General features: G+C 36.5%; 1 long non-coding RNA gene across 1 annotated transcript in view; it reads left to right on the forward strand.

Moving 5' to 3' along the window:
• LOC116591221 overlaps window positions 1-26,974 on the forward strand; it is a 198,026-nt gene that overhangs the window by 91,781 nt on the left and 79,271 nt on the right. Inside the window, exon 5 of the long non-coding RNA XR_004285882.1 lies at window positions 19,371-19,406. This is a non-coding gene — a long non-coding RNA (uncharacterized LOC116591221). The remainder of the gene's footprint in view (window positions 1-19,370; window positions 19,407-26,974) is intronic.

The raw sequence follows: 26,974 nt of genomic DNA on the forward strand, positions 1-26,974 counted from the left end.
CAAGTAGGTGGAGAGGCAAAGAAAGGAGGAAGCAGGCTCCCTGCTGAGCAGAGAGCCTGATGCGGGGCTGGATCCCAGGACCCTGGGATCGTGATCTGAGCCATAGGCAGAGGCTTTAACCCACTGAGCCACCCAGGCGCCCCTATTTTGGTAACTTTTAATGGAAAATTCAATTTCTGTGAAGTATATGCTGTTATTTTTAGACGTACTTAATTAAGTTCTCTAAAGGTTAGGTGAGCAGCTTAAACAAAAAAATGTATAAATGTGGCATGACCATTTCCTCATGGGAATCCACCAGGAAGGATTTGGGGTGAATAGTGACAAGTTACATTACATGGACATCCTGTTTTTCATTAATGTCTTCTCAGCATTAAGGTTCAGGGAATCTATTTAATGCTCTTTAACTTTGAGATTCAGAAAGATTTATGTATAGTGAAGTAAAGCAGACAGTATAAGTAACCAGGAAAAAAGAAAGGAATGGAGACTGAAAAATGATAGTTAGGATTCAGAACTCAGGACAATAAATTGGTTTTACAAACAATAATTATGGCTAAATAATGGCTAAATTTTATTTTTTTTCCCGGCTAGCTTCAGTGACCATATGTGTTGGCTTCATGTCAAAGTCTTCTGAATATAATGGAAACATATTAAAAGAAATATGTTAAATGGAAAAATATTGAATATAAATAACAGCAGTGAATTGGGAATGATATTCAGTGTTATTAATGTGAATCAAATATCAGAACAACAAATACAGCGATATTCCATTTGGGTATTTTTTAGAAAGCATTTCACAAAATACAGATGTAAATTGGTCAGTACTTCTCCAAAACAGAATGAAAAACCTTACTTTCCTGCAGACTCAGGAAATTATTCAGATTGTAAATATAACAATTCATCTATTGACTCTGTATCCTAGGAAATATCAAGAAGAATTGTCTGGTATAAATGCAGACCTTGGGCTTGCTAAAATCAATATTTATCTCTCAGGTCAATTTATTGATATTCATCTCAATGAGAAGTCAGTTTGTATATATATCACTGTGGACTAAATTTCAACATAGAAATATTTAAGTCTTGAATTTAGTTTTGCCTTCCTGAGACTCCTTCCCCATCTGCCCCCTGATTTTACATGATTTGTAGAAGGGCCAAAAGAGTTTAATATATTAAATATTTTAGGCTTTTTGTCTCTTATACCATTTAGCAAAACCAGAGTGTTGTCTAAATGATTTAAAATTATAACATCCAAAGGAAACTCTCACCAACTTAATTTCTCAGTGAAATTTTCATAGGGTACATAGAAATTATTTTCAAAAAAATGATGTCGTGATTTTAAACCCAGTAAGTGCAAAGAATTATGATAAGTAGAGGTAAAAACTCCTAAAATACTTCTTTTATGTGGCAATCATCAACTGGTAATTGTTGTAATGTAGAAAAATACACATTATATATGAATATAGAATTCAAGCTAATATTACAAGCTAATGAAAAGGAGCAAGTTTGCAGTGTATCTACTTCATACATTTGTTGTTTGAACTAGTCACTTTTACTTTGAAGCTGATAGCTACCTTCATTACAGAAACTGGTGCCTGTCTTTAGATATATTTGATTTATTTCTTCAAGTATACTTAAATTGTACTTATTTTTATTTTTGTATTAAGGAACCAAGTATATTGAATATTTTTAAGTCTTTTTTTTTTAAGATTTTTATTTATTTATTTGACAGAGATCACAAGTAGGCAGAGAGGCAGGCAGAGAGAGAGAGGAGGAAGCAGGCTCCCTGCTGAGCAGAGAGCCTGATGTGGGGCTCAATCCCAGGACCCTGGGATCATGACCTTAGCCAAAGGCAGAGGCTTTAACCCACTGAGCCACCCAGGCGCCCCATGAATATTTTTATATTGTAATTAATATATGTCTTGCTTAAACTATACCTGATAATAATACATAATTGACAGAATCATATCAGATTCACTATTTACCTATTTATAATAGGTAAATATTATACCTATTATAGGTATAATAATTACCTATTATACCTGTAATTACCTATTATACCCATTATAATAGGTATATTATTATACAGTGGCTTCAGTTTAATTGTTACCTGTAAAATACCCAAAGAAATTTTACTATTCTTCTCTCTTGTGTGGAATGATGTTAGGTGTTAGAAAATCAGAATATAAGGTTTATAAAAGCAGATTTACTCTCAAGGGATCTTACATGCTTAGTATACCAATAATCACGAATGTCAAGGCCCTCAAGAAAGGCCAGTAAACTTGGCTTCAGTTGCATATTTCAAGTCCTTTGGCAGTGAAGACATCCCCCCTTAGGGGTATGAATTTCTCTTCTCTAAGCTCTGAAGCTAAACCATGGCTATTGCCTTATTTCTCTGACCTCCTGCATTTTGGCAATCTAATTAAGTAAAGGGAAATCAACCCTCTTGACTTAACTATCAGACTTACTGTTTCTCTTTTTATTTTCTGATTTTGATCACTAGTTTAGCCAAAATTGGTCTTTCACTGTTTCTACTTAACCTCAAATTCTGAAGTCTGTATAATCTCATTATAGTTTTCCAACTCCTCTCTTTAAATATTTTAGCGTAGATGTTTTTATCAGTCTTAAAGCCTGAATATAATTAACCTTCCCATATTATGTCTGCTGGCAGAGCTAAGAACCTTTTCCTGACACTCAGACAACATTATAGTCATAACTACATGACAGACATTATACAAATTAACAATAATTAGTTGTCTTTTCAGTATAAAGTCTTCTTTCCTTAAGGTTATATATTTGGCTGATTTAGCTTTAGATCATGTCCTTTACATAAACTAGTCTAATGAAAATTAGTTAAAACACTTAACACTCATTTAAAGTTCTTTCAAATTTTTCATTTACTGGGGTACCTGGGTGGCTCAGTCGGTTAAGCATCTGACTCTTAATTTCAGCTCCGATCATGATCTCAGGGTTGTGAGATCGAATCCCAGGTTGGATTTTGTGCTGGGCATGAAGCCTGCTTAAGAGTCTCTCTCTCAAAAAAAAAAAAAAAAGAGTATCTCTCTCCCCCTCCCCCTGCTCTTTCCCTCTCTAAATAAATAAATAAAGTCGATTTCTTTAAATGGAATGTATTACTTTTTAGTTGATTAACTTGTTTTTTTATAGAAACAATCTTGGATTTCAAGGAAAGACTTTTCTGTTTTCTTTTTTTCAGCACAAGAATTCTAAGTATAAAGTATATGGTAAAGCACTTAAAATTTTAACTAGTTGAATTGATTGGGAACAAATAAATTTTGGATAGCACTTTTTGGAAAATTAAGTAATATCCATTCTTTCAAAATTTGGGGATTTTTCTATCTCCATTTAACTGTCAGTTTTTCAAAGAGTCCTTCCCTTGCCTCCATGTTAGAATAATTATTTATATTAGTCTCTTTTCTTGCTTCCTGCTACTTTCAATGAAATTATCACAATTTTTAATCATAGATTTATTTATATTTATATACAAATATATTTAAAGTTATTTTTTTTAATTTTTTATTTTTTATAAACATATATTTTTATCCCCAGGGGTACAGGTCTGTGAATCACCAGGTTTACACACTTCACAGCACTCACCAAAGCACATACCCTCCCCAATGTCCATAATCCCACCCCCTTCTCCCAAACCGCCTCCCCCCAGCAACCCTCAGTTTGTTTTGTGAGATTAAGAGTCACTTATGGTTTGTCTCCCTCCCAATCCCATCTTGTTTCATTTATTCTTCTCCTACCCACTTAAGCCCCCATGTTGCATCACCACTTCCTCATATCAGGGAGATCATATGATAGTTGTCTTTCTCCGCTTGACTTATTTCGCTAAGCATGATACGCTCTAGTTCCATCCATGTTGTCGCAAATGGCAAGATTTCATTTCTTTTGATGGCTGCATAGTATTCCATTGTGTATATATACCACATCTTCTTGATCCATTCATCTGTTGATGGACATCTAGGTTCTTTCCATAGTTTGGCTATTGTGGACATTGCTGCTATAAACATTTGGGTGCACGTGCCCCTTTGGATCACTACATTTGTATCTTTAGGATAAATACCCAATAGTGCAATTGCTGGGTCATAGGGCAGTTCTATTTTCAACATTTTGAGGAACCTCCATGCTGTTTTCCAGAGTGGCTGCACCAGCTTGCATTCCCACCAACAGTGTAGGAGGGTTCCCCTTTCTCCGCATCCTCGCCAGCATCTGTCATTTCCTGACTTGTTGATTTTAGCCATTCTGACTGGTGTGAGGTGATATCTCATTGTGGGTTTGATTTGTATTTCCCTGATGCCGAGTGATATGGAGCACTTTTTCATGTGTCTGTTGGCCATCTGGATGTCTTCTTTGCAGAAATGTCTGTTCATGTCCTCTGCCCATTTCTTGATTGGATTATTTGTTCTTTGGGTGTTGAGTTTGCTAAGTTCTTTATAGATTCTGGACACTAGTCCTTTATCTGATATGTCGTTTGCAAATATCTTCTCCCATTCTGTCAGTTGTCTTTTGATTTTGTTAACTGTTGCCTTTGCTGTGCAAAAGCTTTTGATCTTGATGAAATCCCAATAGTTCATTTTTGCCCTTGCTTCCCTTGCCTTTGGCGTTGTTCCTAGGAAGATGTTGCTGCGGCTGAGGTCGAAAAGGTTGCTGCCTGTGTTCTCCTCAAGGATTTTGATGGATTCCTTTCGCACATTGAGGTCCTTCATCCATTTTGAGTCTATTTTTGTGTGTGGTGTAAGGAAATGGTCCAATTTCATTTTTCTGCATGTGGCTGTCCAATTTTCCCAGCACCATTTATTGAAGAGGCTGTCTTTTTTCCATTGGACATTCTTTCCTGCTTTGTCGAAGATTAGTTGACTGTAGAGTTGAGGGATTTCTGGGCTCTCTATTCTGTTCCATTGATCTATGTGTCTGTTTTTGTGCCAGTACCGTGCTGTCTTGATGATGACAGCTTTGTAATAGAGCTTGAAGTCAGGAATTGTGATGCCACCAACGTTGGCTTTCTTTTTCAATATCCCTTTGGCTATTTGAGGTCTTTTCTGGTTCCATATAAATTTTAGAATTATTTGTTCCATTTCTTTGAAAAAGATGGATGGTACTTTGATAGGAATTGCATTAAATGTGTAGATTGCTTTAGGTAGCAGAGACATTTTCACAATATTTATTCTTCCAATCCAGGAGCATGGAATATTTTTCCATTTCTTTGTGTCTTCCTTAATTTCTTTCATGAGTACTTTATAGTTTTCTGAGTATAGATTCTGTGCCTCTTTGGTTAGGTTTATTCCTAGGTATCTTATGGTTTTGGGTGCAATTGTAAATGGGATGGACTCCTTAATTTCTCTTTCTTCTGTCTTGCTGTTGGTGTAGAGAAATGCAACTGATTTCTGTGCATTGATTTTATATCCTGACACTTTACTGAATTCCTGTATAAGTTCTAGCAGTTTTGGAGTGGAGTCTTTTGGGTTTTCCACATATAGTATCATATCATCTGCGAAGAGTGATAATTTGACTTCTTCTTTGCCGATTTGGATGCCTTTAATTTCCTTTTGTTGTCTGATTGCTGAGGCTAGGACCTCTAGTACTATGTTGAATAGCAGTGGTGATAATGGACATCCCTGCCATGTTCCTGACCTTAGCGGTAAAGCTTTCAGTTTTTCTCCATTGAGAATGATATTTGCAGTGGGCTTTTCATAGATGGCTTTGATGATATTGAGGTATGTGCCCTCTATCCCTACACTTTGAAGAGTTTTGATCAGGAAGGGATGCTGTACTTTGTCAAATGCTTTTTCAGCATCTATTGAGAGTATCACATGGTTCTTGTTCTTTCTTTTATTGATGTGTTGTATCACATTGACTGATTTGCGGATGTTGAACCAACCTTGCAGCCCTGGAATAAATCCCACTTGGTCGTGGTGAATAATCCTTTTAATGTACTGTTGAATCCTATTGGCTAGTATTTTGTTGAGTATTTTTGCATCTGTGTTCATCAAGGATATTGGTCTATAGCTCTCTTTTTTGATGGGATCCTTGTCGGGTTTTGGGATCAAGGTGATGCTGGCCTCATAGAAAGAGTTTGGAAGTTTTCCTTTCATTTCTATTTTTTGGAACAGTTTCAGGAGAATAGGAATTAGTTCTTCTTTAAATGTTTGGTAGAATTCCCCCGGGAAGCCGTCTGGCCCTGGGCTTTTGTTTGTTTGGAGATTTTTAATGACTGTTTCAATCTCCTTACTGGTTATGGGTCTGTTCAGGCTTTCTATTTCTTCCTGGTTCAGTTGTGGTAGTTTATATGTTTCTAGGAATGCATCCATTTCTTCCAGATTGTCAAATTTGTTGGCGTAGAGTTGCTCATAATATGTTCTTATAATAGTTTGTATTTCTTTGGTGTTAGTTGTGATCTCTCCTCTTTCGTTCATGATTTTATTTATTTGGGTCCTTTCTCTTTTCTTTTTGATAAGTCTGGCCAGGGGTTTTTCAATTTTATTAATTCTTTCAAAGAACCAGCTCCTAGTTTCGTTGATTTGTTCTATTGTTTTTTTGTTTTCTATTTCATTGATTTCTGCTCTGATCTTTATGATTTCTCTTCTCCTGCTGGGCTTAGGGTTTCTTTCTTGTTCTTTCTCCAGCTCCTTTAGGTGTAGGGTTAGGTTGTGTACCTGAGACCTTTCTTGTTTCTTGAGAAAGGCTTGTACCGCTATATATTTTCCTCTCAGGACTGCCTTTGTTGTGTCCCACAGATTTTGAACCGTTGTATTTTCATTATCATTTGTTTCCATGATTTTTTTCAATTCTTCTTTAATATCCCGGTTGACCCATTCATTCTTTAGAAGGATGCTGTTTAGTCTCCATGTATTTGGGTTCTTTCCAAACTTCCTTTTGTGGTTGAGTTCTAGCTTTAGAGCATTGTGGTCTGAAAATATGCAGGGAATGATCCCAATCTTTTGATACCGGTTGAGTCCTGATTTAGGACCAAGGATGTGATCTATTCTGGAGAATGTTCCATGTGCACTAGAGAAGAATGTGTATTCTGTTGCTTTGGGATGAAATGTTCTGAATATATCTGTGATGTCCATCTGGTCCAGTGTGTCATTTAAGGCCTTTATTTCCTTGCTGATCTTTTGCTTGGATGATCTGTCCATTTCAGTGAGGGGAGTGTTAAAGTCCCCTACTATTATTGTATTATTGTTTATGTGTTTCTTTGATTTTGTTATTAATTTGTTTATATAGTTGGCTGCTCCCACGTTGGAGGCATAGATATTTAAAATTGTTAGATCTTCTTGTTGGACAGACCCTTTGAGTATGATATACTGTCCTTCCTCATCTCTTATTATAGTCTTTGGCTTAAAATCTAATTGATCTGATATAAGGATTGCCACTCCTGCTTTCTTCTGATGTCCATTAGCATGGTAAATTCTTTTCCACCCCCTCACTTTAAATCTGGAGGTGTCTTCGGGCTTAAAATGAGTTTCTTGGAGGCAACATATAGATGGGTTTTGTTTTTTTATCCATTCTGATACCCTGTGTCTTTTGATTGGGGCATTTAGCCCATTAACATTCAGAGTAACTATTGAGAGATATGAATTTAGTGCCATTGTATTGCCTGTAAGGTGACTGTTATTGTATATGGTCTCTGTTCCTTTCTGATCTACCACTTGTAGGCTCTCTCTTTGCTTAGAGGACCCCTTTCAAGATTTCCTGTAGAGCTGGTTTGGTGTTTGCAAATTCTTTCAGTTTTCATTTTTCCTGGAAGCTTTTAATCTCTCCTTCTATTTTCAATGATAGCCTGGCTGGATATAGTATTCTTGGCTGCATGTTTTTCTCGTTTAGTGCTCTGAAAATATCATGCCAGCTCTTTCTGGCCTGCCAGGTCTCTGTGGATAAGTCAGCTGCCAATGTAATATTTTTACCATTGTATGTTACAGACTTCTTTTCCCGGGCTGCTTTCAGGATTTTCTCTTTGTCACTGAGACTTGTAAATTTTACTATTAGGTGACGGGGTGTGGGCCTATTCTTATTGATTTTGAGGGGCGTTCTCTGAACCTCCTGAATTTTGATGCTCGTTCCCTTTGCCGTATTGGGGAAATTCTCCCCAATAATTCTCTCCAGTATACCTTCTGCTCCCCTCTCTCTTTCTTCTTCTTCTGGAATCCCAATTATTCGAATGTTGTTTCGTCTTATGGTGTCACTTATCTCTCGAATTCTCCCCTCGTGGTCCAGTAGCTGTTTGTCCCTCTTTTGCTCAGCTTCTTTATTCTCTGTCATTTGGTCTTCTATATCACTAATTCTTTCTTCTGCCTCATTTATCCTAGCAGTGAGAGCCTCCATTTTTGATTGCACCTCATTAATAGCTTTTTTGATTTCAACTTGGTTAGATTTTAGTTCTTTTACTTCTCCAGAAAGGGCTTTTATATCTCTCAAGAGGGTTTCTCTAATATCTTCCATGCCTTTTTCGAGCCCGGCTAGAACCTTGAGAATTGTCATTCTGAACTCTAGATCTGACATATTACCAATGTCTGTATTGATTAGGTCACTAGCCTTCGGTCCTGCCTCTTGTTCTTTTTTTTGTGGTGAATTTTTCCGTCTTGTCATTTTGTCCAGATAAGAGTATATGAAGGAGCAAGTAAAATACTAAAAGGGTGGCAACAACCCCAGAAAAATATGCTTTAACCAAATTAGAAGAGATCCCAAATAGTGAGGGGGGAGAAAGGGGATAAAAAGAGGTTCAAAAAGGAAGAAAGGAAAAAAAAAAAAAAGAAAAAAGAAAAAAAAGAAAAGAAAAGAATTAAAAAAAGAAAACAAATAAGAAAAATATAAAAAACAAAAAATATATATATTGGATAAACTAGTTAAAAAACTTTAAAAAAGAAAAAGGTAAAAGTTAAAAAAAAAATTTTACCAGAAGGCGAGAAAAAAAAAAACAAAAAATGAAAAAGAAAAAAATTAAATTAACTGCAAGACTAAAAAAAATCACAGGGAAAAAGCCATGAGTTCCGTGCTTTGCTTTCTCCTCCTCTGGAATTCTGCTGTTCTCCTTGGTATTGAAACCACACTCCTTGGTAGGTGAACTTGGTCTCGGCTGGATTTCTTGTTGATCTTCTGGGGGAGGGGTCTGCTGTAGTGATTCTCAAGTGTCTTTACCCCAGGCGGAATTGCACCGCCCTTATCAGGGGCTGGGGTGAGTAATCTGTTCGGCTTTGCTTTCAGGAGCTTTTGTTCCCTGAGCGCTTTCCGTAGAGTTCCGGAGGATGGGGAATACAAATGGCGGCCTCCTGGTCTCCGCCCGGAGGAGCCGAGAGCCCAGGGCCCCACTCCTCAGTGTGCCCTCAGAGAACAGCGCCCAGTTACTCCCATTTGCCTGACCTCGGGCCGCGCTCTGAGCTCACCGAGCCTGCGACCAGTTCAAGGTAACACCGAGCTGTGAGCTTACTGTCGGCTCTGTCTCTGTAGCCGGCTTTCCCGTTCCAATACCCGCAAGCTCTGCGACACTCAGACACCCCCAATCCTTCTGTGACCCTGAGGGACCTGAGGCCACGCTGACCCCGCGTGGGCTTCGCCCCGGTTTAGCCTCTGGAGCGATGTCCCTCAGCGGAACAGATTTTTAAAAGTCCTGATTTTGTGCGCCGTTGCTCTGCCGCCTGCCGGGAGCCGGCCCCTCCCCCCGGGGTCTATCTTCCCGTCGCTTTGGATTCACTTCTCCGCCAGTCCTACCTTTCAGAAAGTGGTTGTTTTTCTGTTTCCAGAATTGCTGTTCTTCTTCTCTTTGATCTGCCGATGGATTTTCAGGTGTTTGCAATCTTTAGATAAGCTATCTAGCTGATCTCCGGCTAGCTAAAGTAGTCTCAGCCTGCTACTTCTCCGCCATCTTGACTCCTCCCCCTAAAGTTATTTGAAGATACAAAATATATATATATATTTTAAGATTTTTTATTTATTTATTTGACAGTGATCACAAGTAGGCAGAGAGGCAGGCAGAGAGAGAGAGGAGGAAGCAGGCCCCCCACATAGCAGAGATCCCGATGTGGGGCTCGATCCCAGGACCCCAGGATCATGACCTGAGCCGAAGGCAGAGGCTTTAACCCACTGAGCCAACCAGGCGTCCCCAAAATATATTTTTATTTATATTTTTGTTTGCTCAGTATTTGCCTGCTGTGCTAGTTTGCAAGGTCAAAGAGCCCAGGAATCATGTATATTTTGTTCATCACTATATATCCAGGGTAGTAGAGTATCTGGCATATAGTCAGTTATAAATAAATGTTTGCTGAGGGAATTAACTAAGAATTATAGTGAAGTAGAAGAAAGGAGAAGGATGAGGAGAGCTGGAGGAAGAAGAAAATGGTGATTAATTTTCATGGGTTCTTATTGTGCAACAGCTATTTCATCTTCACAGCAAACCTATCAGATCAGTGTCATTGAAGAAAAAGAGGCCCAGAAGGTTAAGTAACATGTTTGTGCTTGTGGTCACACCCCATTCTGAATAGGAAGACGATGGCATTTTCCCTAGCTGTTCATCTCACTGACACTATCTTTTTCTGAGACTGTTGGTGCATGTGAAAATAGGCTTACATAAAAGTAGTGGTATGATGTGTATTTCACTGACCCATATGTAGTAACTGGATTTTTCAGGCACTAAATAGATTCAATTTATCTTAATTAAAAGGTTTTTCCTAAGGAAACATAATTGCAGTGGTAGTAATTGTTTCTCTTGTGATCCATTTATCTTCTGGGTCTGTGAGCTATATACCCTTACCTGTCCAGTTATGTCAGATATTCCAACTAAAGTTTTCTGAAGCTTCATGATTATTGTGTGAACCATAATTATGATATAAAGTTATTAAATCCATGTATTATCTTAAGCCATAGAGTTGCTCTCTCCTTTAGTAGTAAAGAAACAGGCCAACATACTGTTCTCAACTTCTTTCCCTCCCAATAAACTGATTTGTTCTGGACTTCCACATTATTTGTCCTCGCTTTATAGAAAAAGTGTTCCTAGTTTCCAGGGCTAGTTCCTTTGTCCTTGATTGAATTCATTCTTCTTACTGATTGAATTCATTACTATCCACAGTTCCATAATTATTATCCATAATTTATCACTCAATTTATAACTAGTTTCTTTATCTTCACTAGATTTTCTTTGGTCAACAAATATATCAAAGTCTCCCATATTTCAAGTGTAAACAAATAACAAAAACTCTTTCTCAGGCCTTGCTTCTCTGCCAAATTGACACCTCATATCTCTTCTTAACTTTATTAAATTTTTGAAAGACTGTTTTAAATTGCTATCTTCATTTCTTAACCATCCATTAAAATGCTTCTTTATTGCTTCTTTCTTCCACATTTTACTGAAAATGCTTTTCAGAGGTCATCAGTAATGTATAGTTTGCCAGTTCTAGTCCTTCTTTATAGGCCTCAGCTTCCCCAACTTTTCTGCTATATTTAACCACTGTTGGCTACTCTTCATTCCTTAACCTTTCTGCTCCATTGTTCCCAGACATTGTTTCTTACTTAGTTTTATCATAGTTCTTATATTCTGGTCAGAGGTAAAAAAAGATCTTATTTTCTTCTTAATTTTAGAATTAAAAATTTTTTCGGGTATTTTTCCTTAATTATTTTACTGTTTCTGCTTCCTTTAATTAACCTCAAAAAGTATGTAATCTTTCCCTATTTTTCTGGTCTTGGACTTTTTATTGTTTAACACAAATATTTTATTTATTTTTTTTTTAAGATTTTTTTTTTTATTTATTTGTTATATATATAGAGAGAGATACAGAGCGCAAGCACAGGCAGACAGAGTGGCAGGCTAGAGGCAGAGGGAGAAGCAGGCTCCCTGCCGAGCAAGGAGCCCGATGTGGGACTCGATCCCAGGACGCTGGGATCATGACCTGAGCCGAAGGCAGCCGCTTAACCAACTGAGCCACCCAGGCGTCCCAACACAAATATTTTAAAATATTGCTCTGGCTTCTGGACAGTAACTATCAAATTTATGTTTTTCCTGAAATTCTAACTCTAAATCCCAAAAATTTACATGATGTCTCAAAGCCCAATTAAACTTAATCCAGTGGAGCTGGTACTTCATCTTCCCAGTCACTTATGCAAGGAAGCTCAGGTATCTTTGAATCTTTCATTGCCCTCACCCACACTACTGGTAAATTACTAAATTCTGTTTGTTCTGCTTCCACAATGGTGCTTCATCAGTTTATTGTTTATTTTCAACTATTCTTCTAATACTGCATGTAGTGACAGCATCTCACACACAAAGTATTCCAGTAACTTTCCAACTGGTATCTTCTTTAGCCTTTCAATATACTACTCCACCTTTTATGCTCAATAAAGAATTTAGGTGTCTGCCTGTGGCCTATAAAAATAGTCACATATCCTAAAATGGCATTCGCAGTTTGCAAGACTGATTTTATTCTGCTTGTATAGACCACGTCTCAATGCAATCTTCCATTATGCTTAGCTTTTAGTCATTTTTCAAAGTATACTGTATATATTCCTGCCCTCATGCTCTTAGTCCTGATGAACTTGGAATATCTTTTCCCTACTTTCTTTCCTGTCATTTAAAGCTGGTTAATCCTCAGAAGGTTATATTAGTTTATCCCATTTTGCATTATGATTGCTTGTCTCCCTATTTTGTAAACATTTCTAAAACAGAAATAATTTTATTTCCGTTTGTATCCTTCACTTCTCTAATACCACCTGTGTAACACAAAAACTCTTTCTCTCTCTTGCTGGTACATAGACAGTGTTGAGGAAAAATTTCTGGTGTGTTACTATGAAGTTATGAGACTTTAAAGACTCATGAAAGTCAGTTTAGCACTTTAATGTTTCTTTCATACAGGAATTCTTTTACATGGAGCAAAGTATAATTTGGCAAAAAAGTCAGGGTTAGTCATTAAAAAGGCTCTATTCATCAATTCTCTTTTTAAGAGCCTGGATAAAGTGCTTGATATTCCCATGTAAACTGGCCTTCATTGCTCAGGGCTCTTTACCTAGATCCTTCACCAAGAGAATTTCTTTCAGAATGTACAGACTGCAGCTGATTTTCTTGAAGAATTTAACTACCAAATCTCTGAAACACAGCAAATGATTGCCATTGCTGCTTATTTTTTGCTAATGAGTGGTGAAACTGGTGAGTGAGTGTAGGGTATTAGGAAAGGCAACAATGGAAAGATTATTGAACAGAATATTTACCAAATGTCAGAAAAGCTTTTACAAATATAAAGCTAACAGTGAATACAATTCTAAACTACTTATAAATCCAACAGAGCTGTTCTTAATAAAACTTCAAATGTATCACCTCAAAACATGTTTATTCAAAGAGTTTGAAACTTTTAATTTAGTTCTTCACATGTTTTCTTAAAACAGTAAATAGAAAAGTTTGAAAATATAGATGAATAAAAAAATCTGGTTTTTAGTCATCAGAAAGTAAAACTCTTTTTTTAAAGTTTCTTTTTAATTTCAGTTATTAAACATACAGTGTCATGTTAGTTTTAGATGTATAATACAGTAATTTAACACTTCTGTAGAACACTTGGTGCACATCATGGCAAGTGCATTCCTTAATCGCTATCATCTATTTCATCCATCCTCTCACCCACCTCCCCACTGGTAACCATTAGTTTGTTCTCTGTAGTTAGGAGTCTGCTTCTTGGTTTGCCTCCCTCTCTGGTTTTCTTTTCTTTTTTTTTTTTTTTTAATTTTCCCTTCGCTTGTTTGTTTTCTTAAATTCCACATATGAGTGAAATCATATCATGTCTTTCTGTGATTGACTTATTTAACTCTTTAAATTTAAGATTCCATTTATTTATTCATGAGAGAAAGAGAGAGAGGCAGAGGCAGGGGAGAAGCAGGCTCCCTGCAGAGTAGGGAGCCTGATGTGGAACTCGATCTCAGGACCCTGGGATCATGACCTGAACCCAAGACAAATGCTTAACCGACCGAGCTATCCAGGAGCCCTCACTTATTTTCACTTAGCCCAGTGCACTCTAATTCCATCCATGTTGTTGCAAATGGCAATATTTTCATTCTTTTTTATGACTGGGTAATATTCCATTGTATATATTATATGTAATATAGGTATATAAATAAATATATATATATCCCTCTTAAATATACCATTACTAAGAAGTAATCCATTCATCAGTCACTGGGCACTTGGGCTCTTTCCATAATTTGGCTATTGTAGATAATGCTGTTATAAACATCGAGGTGCATGTATCCCTTTGAATTAGTATTTTTGTGTTCTTTGGGTAAATACCTAGTAATACAATTGACAAGTAAAACTTTATGTCTCTGTGCACATGAATTTTTTTAAACAAAAATGGGAGCTTATACTGAATTTACATTTTATTTTATTTTATTTTGAATTTGCATTTTAGTTAACATGTTTTTAAAATCTTCTTGCACCATTAAATGCAATATTATTTTTAATTATTGCATATTAATCTAATTACAGTTATTTACTCTAGTATTCAGAGGATCCATAAATGTTCAGTATCTAAAATTGCTCTCATGTAAATTGTCTTATAAAAATTTTGGCTGAGAATTTAGTAGAGTATCTTTGGGAGGACAAGAGCAGCAGGGAGAGAGGGAAGATTTGAGAAGACACACTAAATCATGGTTCTCCCAGGGCATATTTCTAGCTCCAATATCCTTGACTCACACTTCTACCAAAAAAGAAAAAAATATATAAATATATTCGGGCTGAATATTCAACTGATTTTTGAAGTCCTTTGATGACTCAAAGAACAGTTGCAGACATAAGAAATGAAATCTCAATCTGTGCCAGTTAAAAGTTGAATAACTATTTCATTATTAATATCAATAATATTTTATTCATTATACATACCAAAGAGATCAGAGTTCATTCATTCTTTCATTCATTAAACACAGCTGTGACAACCTTGCTGTGTCTCTAGAATGGGAGGAAGAGAGAGAAATGAATGTCATCACTTTCAGTGAGTGAAGTAGAAAATGGAAGCAATTTGGGTAGTCTATTGACTCAGTGCAAGTAACTCTTATAGTTTCTCTTTGAATGCCCAACTGATCAGAATTGCTCGCTGGGCTTGCTGTTTATCTAATCAGGCTGTTCTACTTTGTGTGCTGCAAAGCACCTGAGTGTCCTGCTCTGGTCTTGTTCTTTCTTTGAAGAAAAGGGAAGCTTGGCAATGAAGACTCAAGTACTTATTAACAACATTTTCCCTTGTTTTCTTTCTTGAGAAGTTTTTTAAACTACATTCCAAGATTTGCTCTTTACATGGAATACATATTTATAGAGGAAATAAAACAACCTTCATGCTTAAAAACAATCTAGCAACCCATGATAATCCTTATTTAAATGATTTTGGTGGGTTTCACAATGGTAGGATTTAAATACATTCCTGTGACAGGGGGACTCTTCGGGCTAGATTTGGCCCCATCTTACACATTCCTGGGACTTTGTACTGCATTTGTAAAATTATCCGATTATAATTTAAATAATTGTTTGATTCATCTATCACCCATAGATTGTAAGCTTCTTGAAATCCGAGACCATGTTCATCTTATTTAGTTCAGATTTAGTTCTATATTTCAGAGTGAAACATAGTTTATGGCACAAAGTAGGAGCTACAAAATATAGGTTGAATGAATAAATAATTGAATAGATCTTTAAGAGCAGGATTAATATGTAGTATTTTTCTAGATATATCTGATCAAGGAACCCTTCTTTTGTGGATTATCTATTAATATTTCATCCTATTTATTTTTCTACTTGGATCATATGCAGGCACTTTAAGTGCACAAAGTCCATATTAAGGAGATCATCTTGTATACAGTACCTAGTTGTCCTCTTTTGTTCTGTACATCAGAAATGTTGTCACTGTTGTTGTAGGAGTCCACATTAAACCCGAGGATAATCCTTAATTTTTTTTACTCTCATGCACATTCCACTGGCTCCCAGCCCTTTCTGCTTCTACTCTTTTTTAAAACCCTATTTTTAAGACCCTAATTCCAAGCCGAGAAAATTTATCTCTGACCATAGTCTCATCACTGGTTTTCCTTGTTACCCCACAATCACTTATTGCAGCATAATAACCAGAGTTTTTGTCGTATTCATATCTTATTTAAAACAATTTGTGACTTTAGAAAAATTTATGTCAATCTTTGCTTACCTCTTGATTTTGGCATTTTATTCCTAGTCAGTGCTTTGTACTTTAGTTACATTGAATGTTTTGATTCCCCCAAACCAGCATGATTTTAGTTCCTGATTTCATCGTATAAGGCCTCACCTGTATGCACTGCATGATACCAAGACTGTGCTGTGAGTGGAGCCCCCTAGAGCAGTGCAGCATGACTTCCCTACCTGATCACTAACCTTTTTGTTTGTTTGTTTTGTTTTTTTCTTTATTTTGTTAAATATCGTGGGATACTTTCTGACCCTTTTTCTTGTTTCTTATTCTTCTTGTGTTCTGACTAGACATCCTGACTTCTGGGGTGTGTATCATGATTGTTGGGCTCCCTTGCTTTATGTCTCCAGAGCCTCCCTGTTTTTCTTCTGCCACAGCACTTTTCACAGTCTTCTATCTTGTTTTCTTTCTCTCTCTCTCTTTCTTTTTTCTCTCTTCCTTTCTCTCTTTTTTCCTTAACAGACTGAAAGAACTGTAGAAGCAAGACCTCTTGCATTCTTCTACTATTATTATTATTGTTCCATCTGGCCAGTGTCTAACAAGGGCCTGTATCCTTCTCAGGGTCTTTGTCTTTGTGCTTTACCCTGCCCACAGTGCTCCTGCCTGGGTATCCTCCAAACTCTCTCATACCTTCAGGTATTTACTCAAGTATTGCTTTCTTAGGTTTCTATATTATGGTATCTCATCTCCTGTCCCTCCTTATCTTCCTTTTTTTTTTTAAATTTTGCCTCTCTTATGGACTGAATATTGTGTCCCTCTAGAATTAACATGCTGAAAACCTAAACCTCAGTGTGATGGTTTTACGAGATGGAGCCTCTCAGAGGTAATTAGGTTATGATGGTGGAGCCTTCATTAACGGGATTAGTGCCCTTATAAGAAGAGACAAAGGAGAGAGACCATCTGTGTTTTTTCTGCCTTGTGAAAATACATTGAGAATATGGCCATCTGTAAATCAGAAAGAGGGCCTTTGCGAAGAACCTGACTATACTGGCACCCTAGTGAGACTTTCAGCCTCAGGAACTATGAGAAATAAATATTTGTTGTTTAAGCCATCCAGTCTGTAGGATTCTGTTTTAGAAGTTGAAACTGACCAAGATAGTTTCTCTGTGAGCTCTATGGAGCTTACTATGGGGGAGGATGAACTGTTAGGGGTCAGAGTAGCCAACTCTGATGATAAGACAAAATGAAAGGAATAGCTAAACCTTTAATCACTGACTGCTATAGTGTAAGCAAGAAGCTAAGCTGGTGAAAACATGGGGTCCCTACTCTTCCATTTTCCGTATAGAAAAGCACATGGTCAAGGGTCATGGAGCTCAGCACAGATGTGGGGGTTTCACTGCTGAGGCAGCACTGAAAACAAAAGGTTCCTGCAGTTTTGTGGACCTGAAAGCTGATGGGAGAGAGAAAAAGACTAGGAGTTAAAAAGTACTGAGCACTGGTTAAGACTGGAGAAAAGTGTCTTCAAGCATAGTTCACCCCCCCATAAGGAGCTGTAGGCAGAGTAACCTGGAGAAAGCCTCAGATGAAGACTCCTGATTAATAAACCTTGATGTGAAAGTGCTTGGGCTAGTAAGTATGTGGATGAGAATAAGAGCATGGCTGACCAAGGGGCCTGAAACTTTGACTGTAACTCCCTTCAGATTGCAGTGCACTGGCTGTACACCAGGTCTGATGTGGGGAAGGCAGCTATTCTCCATGAGACCTGCAAGATAAGGCCTTTGTAATTGCTGATGATCAGACCTAGATTTTTTTTTTTTAAGATTTTATTTATTTATTTGACAGAGATTCACAAGTAGGCAGAGAGTCAGCAGAGAGAGAGTGGGGAAGGAGGCTCCCCGCCAAGCTGAGAGCCCGATTCGGGGCTTGATCCCAGGACCTAGAGAACATGACCTGAGCCGAAGGCAGAGGCTTTAACCCACTGAGCCACTCAGGTGCCCCACACTTAGGTTTTTAAGCAGGAGTCAGACTCCTCAGTCCCCCTAGAAGTTATCACTTTTAACATGCTATATATTTTATTTATTATCTCTATCTTTCCATGAGAATATGAGCTATATAAAGGCAGGCAAATTTTCTTGATTGTTACTGTATTGCTAATGTGTAGAAAATGATAAGTAACTAATATTAGTTCAATGAATTGATGTGTTTTTTTTAATATCTGCATTTTTACTCTTACAGTTAAACTTAAATTTCCTTGAGGATTGGGACCTTGCCACATATTTTTTTCATTTAAGTACATCTCACTTCTCGTTTAAATTAGATAGTTCAGCTGTTAAAGATTCATTTGTAATTTTTGCCATTCATCTTAAAATAACACTTTAGAGTTATAATGACTGAGTCTAATCCCCTCTTTTTATTTAAAATTTGAAATGTTTTAAAAACAGTTTCTATACCCAGCTTTTTTCTCTTCCAAGTTAAATTATCTCTTTTTTCCTTAACCATTTGTCATATGACAGTGGAATTGAGATGGTTAATTTTATGGGCCAATTTGCCTAGGCTTTGGCACTCAAATATTTGGTCAAACACTAATCTAGATGTTGCTTAGAGATATTTTTTAGATGATATTAACGTTTAAATCAGTAGACTTTGAGTAAAGCAGATTGTCCTCTATAATGTGGGTGGGCTTCATCCAGTCATTTGAAGGCCTTAAGAAAGAGACTGTACTTACCCAGGAAGAGGGAATTCTACCAGCAGATTGTCTTCAGACTTGAATTTCAGCATAAACTCTTCCCTGGGTCTCCAGCTTGTCAGCACACTCTGTAGATTTTTGCCAGTCTTTACAATTGCATGATTGCATGAGCTGATTTCTTAAAATCTCTCTCTCTGTAGATACATAGATAAATATAGATATAGATATAAATATAAATATAAATATAAATGTAAATATATACATCCTATTGGTTCTGTTTTTCTGAAGAACTCGGGCCAACACAAGAATACTGTCTTTTCACTTGTTTACTGTCTTCTGGAATCATTATAGTTTATCAGTGTTCCACTTAATATATGGCTTCCAAACAGACACAGTGCTCCAAATATGATCTTACCAGTGTAAGGTACAGGGACATTATTGACTTCCTTCCTAAATACTGCCTTTGTGTAAATGCAACATAAATGTGTGTGACATTTATTGGCTCATATTGAATTTCTCATTGATTAAAAAATTATCTAACTCTAGCATCTGTTTTGTTCCAGGAGTTGTGCTGGGAGCTGTGACTATGCACCTACAAGGTATAGTCCCATTCCTCAAAGTATATGGATATTTTTTCCTATTTAAATTTTTTTTAATTTATTAATTATATTTATTAACATATAATGTATTATTTGCCCCAGGGGTACAGGTCTGTGAATCACCAACTTTGCACACTTCACAGCACTCACCATTTCATATACCCTCCTCAATGTCCATAACCCAAAACCCTCTCCAATTTTTTTCCTATTTGTAATCTTTGCTATCCTGTGTTTGTGAGGTTGACTTTTTAACCAGGAGTATTAGACTTTATATTTATCTTCTAGAATTCCTTCTTACTGAATTTGATCCAATGTTCCAACATTTATAATGAAAAAAATACTGATTTTTTAAAATCATGATTCTATTATTCAATACCTGACTATTTCTCTAAATAATATACATCTTTCTACATCTATATTCATTTTTTAATTCAAAATTGTGAATAAGGCTCACAACAGGTTCAAAAATGAGCCGTGTAATTGTCATGGGTTGAGAATAATTGTTCAACTAACACGTACCACATAATTTACAAACATCCTCTTCATATATATCTTGTCCAAAAGACATCAACAGAACACTGCATTAAATGCCTCATTGAAATGCAGATTCACTATGTCTATATAATTTAATTAATTTGGTATAATTTATTCTTAGTTAATTTAAAGTGGCTCTTGGTGATTACCACTTCCTTTTCTAGGTGTTCATGAGCCATCTGTCTAATTATATGTCTTGGAATTTTGTTGGTAATTGAGAGAATGCTTTAAGATGTGTAATTTTTATATGTACATTTTAATTTTACATGGAATTCAGTAAAATATCTCATTTCTCAACATCTTTCTATATATCTTTTTTTTTTTTTTTTTAGCATTCTTCCCAGTCACCATGATCATCCATTGGTGCTGTAATTATAAACAGAGGTTGTCTTGTGGTATCCAAGGGCAGGGATACAACTGTATTTCAGATGACTCACATACCAGTCTATTTGAAGGGAACTCAGTAATTTCTCTCCTTCTGTTATCTCTGTTCTTCTCTTCATGTCACTTTTTTGGGGGGGTGGGAGATATTTCTATGTTTTCGAGTTAGGAAGTAGTGGCTACTACCAATAACACTCAAATTTGTATCCTATTTTATAGGTTTCAGAAAGTAGCTTATTTTAGGTTGAAATATCTTATTCCATATTCTATGCAGAGAGTGTTTTTGTTTCTCTTGGTTAAGGTTCCTATGTCTGAATTAATCAGTATTGTCAGGAGATGGAGTTATATTGTATGAACACAACTACCCTATTGAAATGTGGATGGCAGGAAGAAGTAGAATGGAGTTTCCAGAGCTGGAGATGAAGTACAGATAACCCAGTAGGTATCCAAATCATGCTTGGTGTGTCATTTAGGTATTCAAGTGTCAGAACTGGGCAGTCTGGACACAGGACACTTAGAACTGGAAAGTCAGTACCTGAAGTTAGTCCCTGTTTTTCCTGGGATATCAGGTCTCACCTCTACACTTTCCTCCATGTGCGTGCCTTATGGTCTTGCTGCTTTTAGAATACTTGCACACTTGGGCTAGTTAAGGCTTTTGTTTCTCCATGATGTCAGTGTGCATATGGCTCAGATTTGCCATGATGCTAATGCTAGTCTGCCTTAAAATGACTTAAAAAAAATTTTTTTAAATGACTCTTCAATTCTACTACTTACCTTTATCTGACTACTATATCTGTGTAGTGTTTTTTATTTGCATTTGTTTTATCCTTACTAGTATAAAGATGCATTTCCATCATAGAGAATGTAAGCACTAATTCCTTTTGCTTATTTATTATTTTTGATTGATATGAAGCAATCAGCATCAAGTACTGGAATTAACTATTTTTTTTTTTTTTACTATTTTTCTTTTTTGAAAAGTATCTTTCTCATGGCTGACAGAACTTTTTATTATCTTTAGTTATCTCGTAACTCTATACTAGACTTTATATTTCTGGAGTCTGTGCAATCTTCTTCAGCCTCAGTTTCCTCATCAGTAAAATGGAAGTAGAGATACCTCTATGTGAACGATTTAACATCTTTTATACACATAAAGATGTTCAAAATTGTAATCCTTTCTTTTTATCCTCCTTATAGTGCATTCAGGAAAATATTTGTAGCTGTTAGTTCCCTTTATATACTGTTCCCTTTTGTTTCCTCCTTGTTGTTGATGTTTATAATTTTCTCATCAGAATTTGTTTTTCAAGGCCTCCAATCTTTTTAAAAGACATGAAGTCATGGAATCACTCAGATCTCCTCACTGAAATTTTTGAAATCTGCTTTCTAAAGTCCAAGCTACCTGTCAGACTGCACTGAGTGTTTTCTTTCTGGGCTATTTCAAGCACTAAGATGACAAGTTGACTTTCTTCCAAGGTTCCTGTCACTTGAATTTCATGAACCAGTTCTTTCTTTTTGGTCAAAGTTAAATTCAGAGTAATAGTCCCTCATTGCTTCATCAACTAGCTGAGAGACAATATTTGCAGCAAAATGAGACTTCTAGCAGATGTTCATTGGCATCTCAGCTAGAACCTGCATATCTCTAGTTCATTTTCACATCAACATCATTTACACCTCTCACGCTAATCATCGCTATGGTATAGTGCACTATTTCTCAGACTGTGGCCAGAGAATGAAATTGCATGGACCATGAGTATTATGTAGAAATTTAAAATTGTGTGTGTTTTATTTTAATAATAATCTAATAACTTAATGTAACCACATTCTGGGTTATTATTTCATTTATTATATTTGCATACATATTTATGATCTCACAGATGGTAAGTGCTCACCTGATGTGACACTATTTAATATTGTTGTGCTGGTGAAATAAGTAGGGCTACCACTAAGATAGCATATCTTAATGTCAAAATGAGAATAATAATCTTGTATTTGTTGCTGAATTATTTTATCTGGTAGAGAACCACAACTTATTTTTTTGCCAATTAAATTTGCAATTAAAAGGTAATTTTCTTTTTTGAAATAGTAACTTTTAAAAAATTCTAGTGTAGTTAACATATGGTGTTATATTAGTTTTAGGTGTACAATATAGTGTTTCAACAGTTTCGTACATTACTCTGTGTTCATCATGATAAGTATGCTGTTTATCCCCTTCCCCTATTTCACTCACCCATTTCTTTCATCAGTGTTTTATAGTTTTCAGAGGACAGGTCTTTCATCTCCTTGGTTGAGTTTATTTCTAGGTATTTTATTATTTTTGATGCAATTAAAAATGGTTTTTTTTTCTTAATTTCTCTTTCTAATACTTCATTATTTCTCTATAGAAATGCAATGGATTTCTGTATATTGATTTTGTATTCTGTGACCTTACTGAATTCATTGATCAGATCTAGTAATTTTTTGGTGTAGTCTTTAAGGTTTTCTATATACTGTATCATGTCATCAACAAATAGTGGAAGTTTTACTTCCTTTCCAATTTGAATGCCTTTCGTTTCTTTTTGTTTTCTGATTGCTGTGGCTAGGACTTCTAGTACTGTGTTGAATAAAAGTGGTGAAAGTGGATGACATACTGTCTTGATCCTGATCTTAGGGGAAAAGCTCTCCAGTTTTCATTATTGGGTATAATACTCGATGAGTTTTTCACCCAAGACCTCTATTATGTTGAGGATGTCGTACTACGTCAAGTGCTTTTTCTGCATCTACTGAAATGATAATTTTTAAATTCTTTCTCTTGTTGATGTGATGTATCCTGTTTATTGATTTGGATGCAACCACCCTTGCATCCCAGGAATAAATTCCACTTAATCATGGTGAATGATTTTTTTTAAAAGATTTTATTTATTTATTTGACAGAGATCACAAGGAGGCAGAGAGGCAGGCAGAGAGAGAGAGGAGGAAGCAGGCTTCCAGAGGAGCAGGGGGGTCCTGGGATCATGACCTGAACCAAAGGCAGAAGCTTTAATCCACTGAGCCACCTAGGCACCCCTGATTTTTTTTTTTTTTAACGTATTGTTGGATTTGGTTTGCTAATATTTGTTGAGGACTTTTGCATCTATGTTTATTAAAGATGTTGGCCTGTGATTCCCTTTTTTTATGGTGTCTGTCACTAGTTTTGGTATCAGGGTCATGCTGGCCTCACAGAATGAATTTGGAAGCATGCCTTCCTCTTTATTTCTCTCTCTCTCTCTCTCTCTCTCTTTATTTATTTATTTATTTATTTATTTATTTATTTATTTAATTTTTTTGGTGGAGGGAGGTGGGGCAGAGGGAGAGAGGGAGATTCTTTAGCTGCCTCCATCCCCAGCACAGGTGTGGGGTTCAATCTCATGACCCATTTATTACTGTTATGACTGAGCCAGTTTTGCCTTCAGTCTCCTTGTCTACAATGGCTCTTTGCCCATTTGGGGCAGGGTTTTGTCTTTGTCCTTTTGTCCTTAGTAGGCCGGTCTGGGGCTACGTTGGCCTTGAGTTGGGTCAGAGCAGGTATTTATTTGCCAGATGCAGTAACACTGACCTGCAGGGCGCTTTCCCTGTTTTGTCCCCCTGAGAAACTTTCACTGGTGGGAGGGCCCCACACAGTTATTTTGTCTGCCCCCCGCTCATTGCTGGGGTGACAGTTGAACCAGAGAGTGTGGGTTTCTTCCTCTCTCTCTGAGGCATGGGTCACTTTGGAGTGGCGCTGGCCCCTATGAGCTGCTTGCACACTGCCAGGCTTGTGGCCAGTGCTTTGGATGAGTTTCTAAGAAGGGCCTGTTGGAGGGGACAGCTCTGCAGAAGAATGTGGGGGTGGGGCTTACAGTGCCGGCAATATCCATGCTTGTCTACTGAGGGGACCTGCAGCCACCTAGAGGACTCTTGCAGAGGCTAAATTGGAGGGGGTGGATTCACAGAGGCACACAGAGTAGGGGGTGGGGCACACTATTAGAAGCAGGTGGGGAGTGTTGTGCTGAGCTGGTTCCTTCAGGTGTTCAAGTATCTAAGCTGGGGGCCAGGAAGGGAAATGTGTCCTGCCAGTTTTTTGGTTTGGGGAAGTCTCCTAAAGATATCTGACCCTCCAGCACATGCTCTGAGATTAATAAATGAATCTCCTTACCTGTATCCCAAGGGTTTTTCAAACTGCTGCTTCTATGCTATATCTCTTTGAGGCTCTTTGTTGTGTTCTCTTTAAAGAGCAGGGACTCAGTTTACTACAGCCCTCTAGTTCTCCTACTGAGGAGAGCGCTGAGCCTACTGATTTTTAAAGTTTCACATGTTAAGCCCCACTGATTGTTGGGCCTCTTTGGTTTCAAAGCTAAATGTTCTGGGGATTCCCCTTCCCTGTACTGGCCAAGGGGATCTGCCTCCTTTCCGTTCTGTGAGCCTGCACTATCCCTCTTTCCCATGGACCATTCCTTGAATTCATTTGGCTCCCCAGTGCAACTCTGCCCTTCTTACCCTCTTTGATGTGGCCTCTTTTCTACATTTACCTGTGGAGAGTCCATTCTGTCAGTCTGCATTTCATTTCTTTGGTTTATTTACACTGATGCCAGTGTTATCTAATTGTATCCGTGGGAAGAGCTGAGTTTAGGATCCTTCTACTTTGCCAGCTTCCCCAGAAATCCCTTAGTAATAAAAGACATTTTTATTGAATAAAAATTTAGTTTTTTAGATTAAAACATTGATTTGACTTGATGCAAAAGACAAAGTAATAATTCAATTGTTAATGGCTAATAAGAAAGAGTAGGAAAATAATGCATCCTTATCATATGAGGGCCATATGGTTCTGTGGGAATAATGGTGTCATAGAGTTTGAAGAGAAAAAGTGGAGAAAGAGTTGAATCATTAAATGACGTACATAAAATAGCCTAAAGCATAACAATACATTTCATATCTACTTTAGTTTTATTTAAGAAAACAGATATTCCATTAAATAATGTTGAATGTTGTTGGTGGTATTGGCCATTATTCTAATTTAGACTACACTTTATAAATTTTAATTTTGTGCTAGAGTTCAGATAGGTGTTGGAGTTTAAACAGTGAGACTGAGGAATTCTTGTTGCTGGGTTAATGGAGCTTTCTGGGCAGAGTCAGGGATGTCACTAAAGCCTGATTATTACTGCCTTGGTGCTCTTAAGCCCATGAGATACAGTGGTATCCCTTGAGATGACAGGTGAATGAAACAACATCTTTTCATCCACCCCCCACCACCACTTACATAGCTGTTTTACATTAGGTAGATGAACATCAGGCTTTTAGGTTATTAGTCAAAGGGTTAAAAATAGAAATATAACTACCTCTGAGTATATTTTTATTTAAGGAAAAATCTTAATGCAGCCTGACTTATCTGTGTGGATGATCTCAGATTGTGTGTGAGAATTCTGGGGAAGAAGGTAAGGCCAGGGTGGATAAATAAAAGGTTCAGGAAGAGAAAGAAGGAGAAAATAGAAGTGAAAAATAGAATGCAAATCCCGATGAAGTTGAGATTAATGATATAATCTAAAATAATTCTAAAACTACAAAATTGTTAATTCAACAAGATAGAATATATATATATATATGATTATTTTCTGATATTTTATTTCTCCGCTTTTTTCCTGTAATTGAATACAATGTAGTATACTAATTTATTTTTAAATCCAGAAACATTTAGATTATGAGATAATCATTATATTCATGGTATGAGCAGATACTAGTTAAAATTTCAAAAGAGACACATATCTGGTAACAAAATTAAATACAAAGGCAAAAAATTTTAAAGCTGAATATGTGAAATTTGTCATCAGAAAAGTAGGTTCTGAAAGATCCCAATTTATACTTTATTCTAATACCAGAGTAATATACTTCAAAAATGTTATTTAACTTTTACAAGTAATCATGAATAAAATTAAAATAAGATATACTTCATCTAAAACACTAGAGAATGTAAAAGTAGAAAAAAGGTAGTCCATTTAGAAGAGGTTGACTGAAATAAAATAATACAATAATAAATATGAATGAGATAAATTTACTTATTAAGCAATTGGAGTTTAGGTAAAATTTTTTTTAAAAAAAACTATGTTGTTTACAAGAGATGCTTGAAAAACAAAGTGATTAAAAATATAATTACATTAAACAAGAAAATGTTAAAAAAAACCCCACAAAATTGTATTAGTAATATAATATCAAGTAAATTAGGTGATTTGTTTTGACTAAGGTTTAAGTCAGAGGAGTCACTGAACTATGAATGAGCATTCTTACAAAGTGGTCTGATAAAGCATTAATATGTAAAAGATAACTAAAAGAAATTCAAACCAGAAAATCCGTACTAAATATAAAGAAAGAATGTCTTTGGGGCACCTGGGTGGCTCAGTGGGTTAAGGCCTCTGCCTTCTGCTCAAGTTATGATCCCAGGGACCAGGGATCGACCCCTGCATCAGGCTCTCTGCTCCTCGGGGAGCCTGCTTCCTTCTCTCTCTCTGCCTCCCTCTGCCTACTTGTGATCTCTGTCTGTCAAATAAATAAATAAAGTTTTTTAAAAAAAAATGTCTTTGATAAAAGCTAGCAGAAAAATCTTATACAAGTAGAATAAACTAAACATAAAATGTAAATATTATATTGCAACTGATTTCTCCAATAGGTGG

The sequence above is a fragment of the Mustela erminea genome, chromosome 5, assembly GCF_009829155.1.
Source record: "Mustela erminea isolate mMusErm1 chromosome 5, mMusErm1.Pri, whole genome shotgun sequence".
Classification (NCBI taxonomy): Eukaryota; Metazoa; Chordata; class Mammalia; order Carnivora; family Mustelidae; genus Mustela; species Mustela erminea.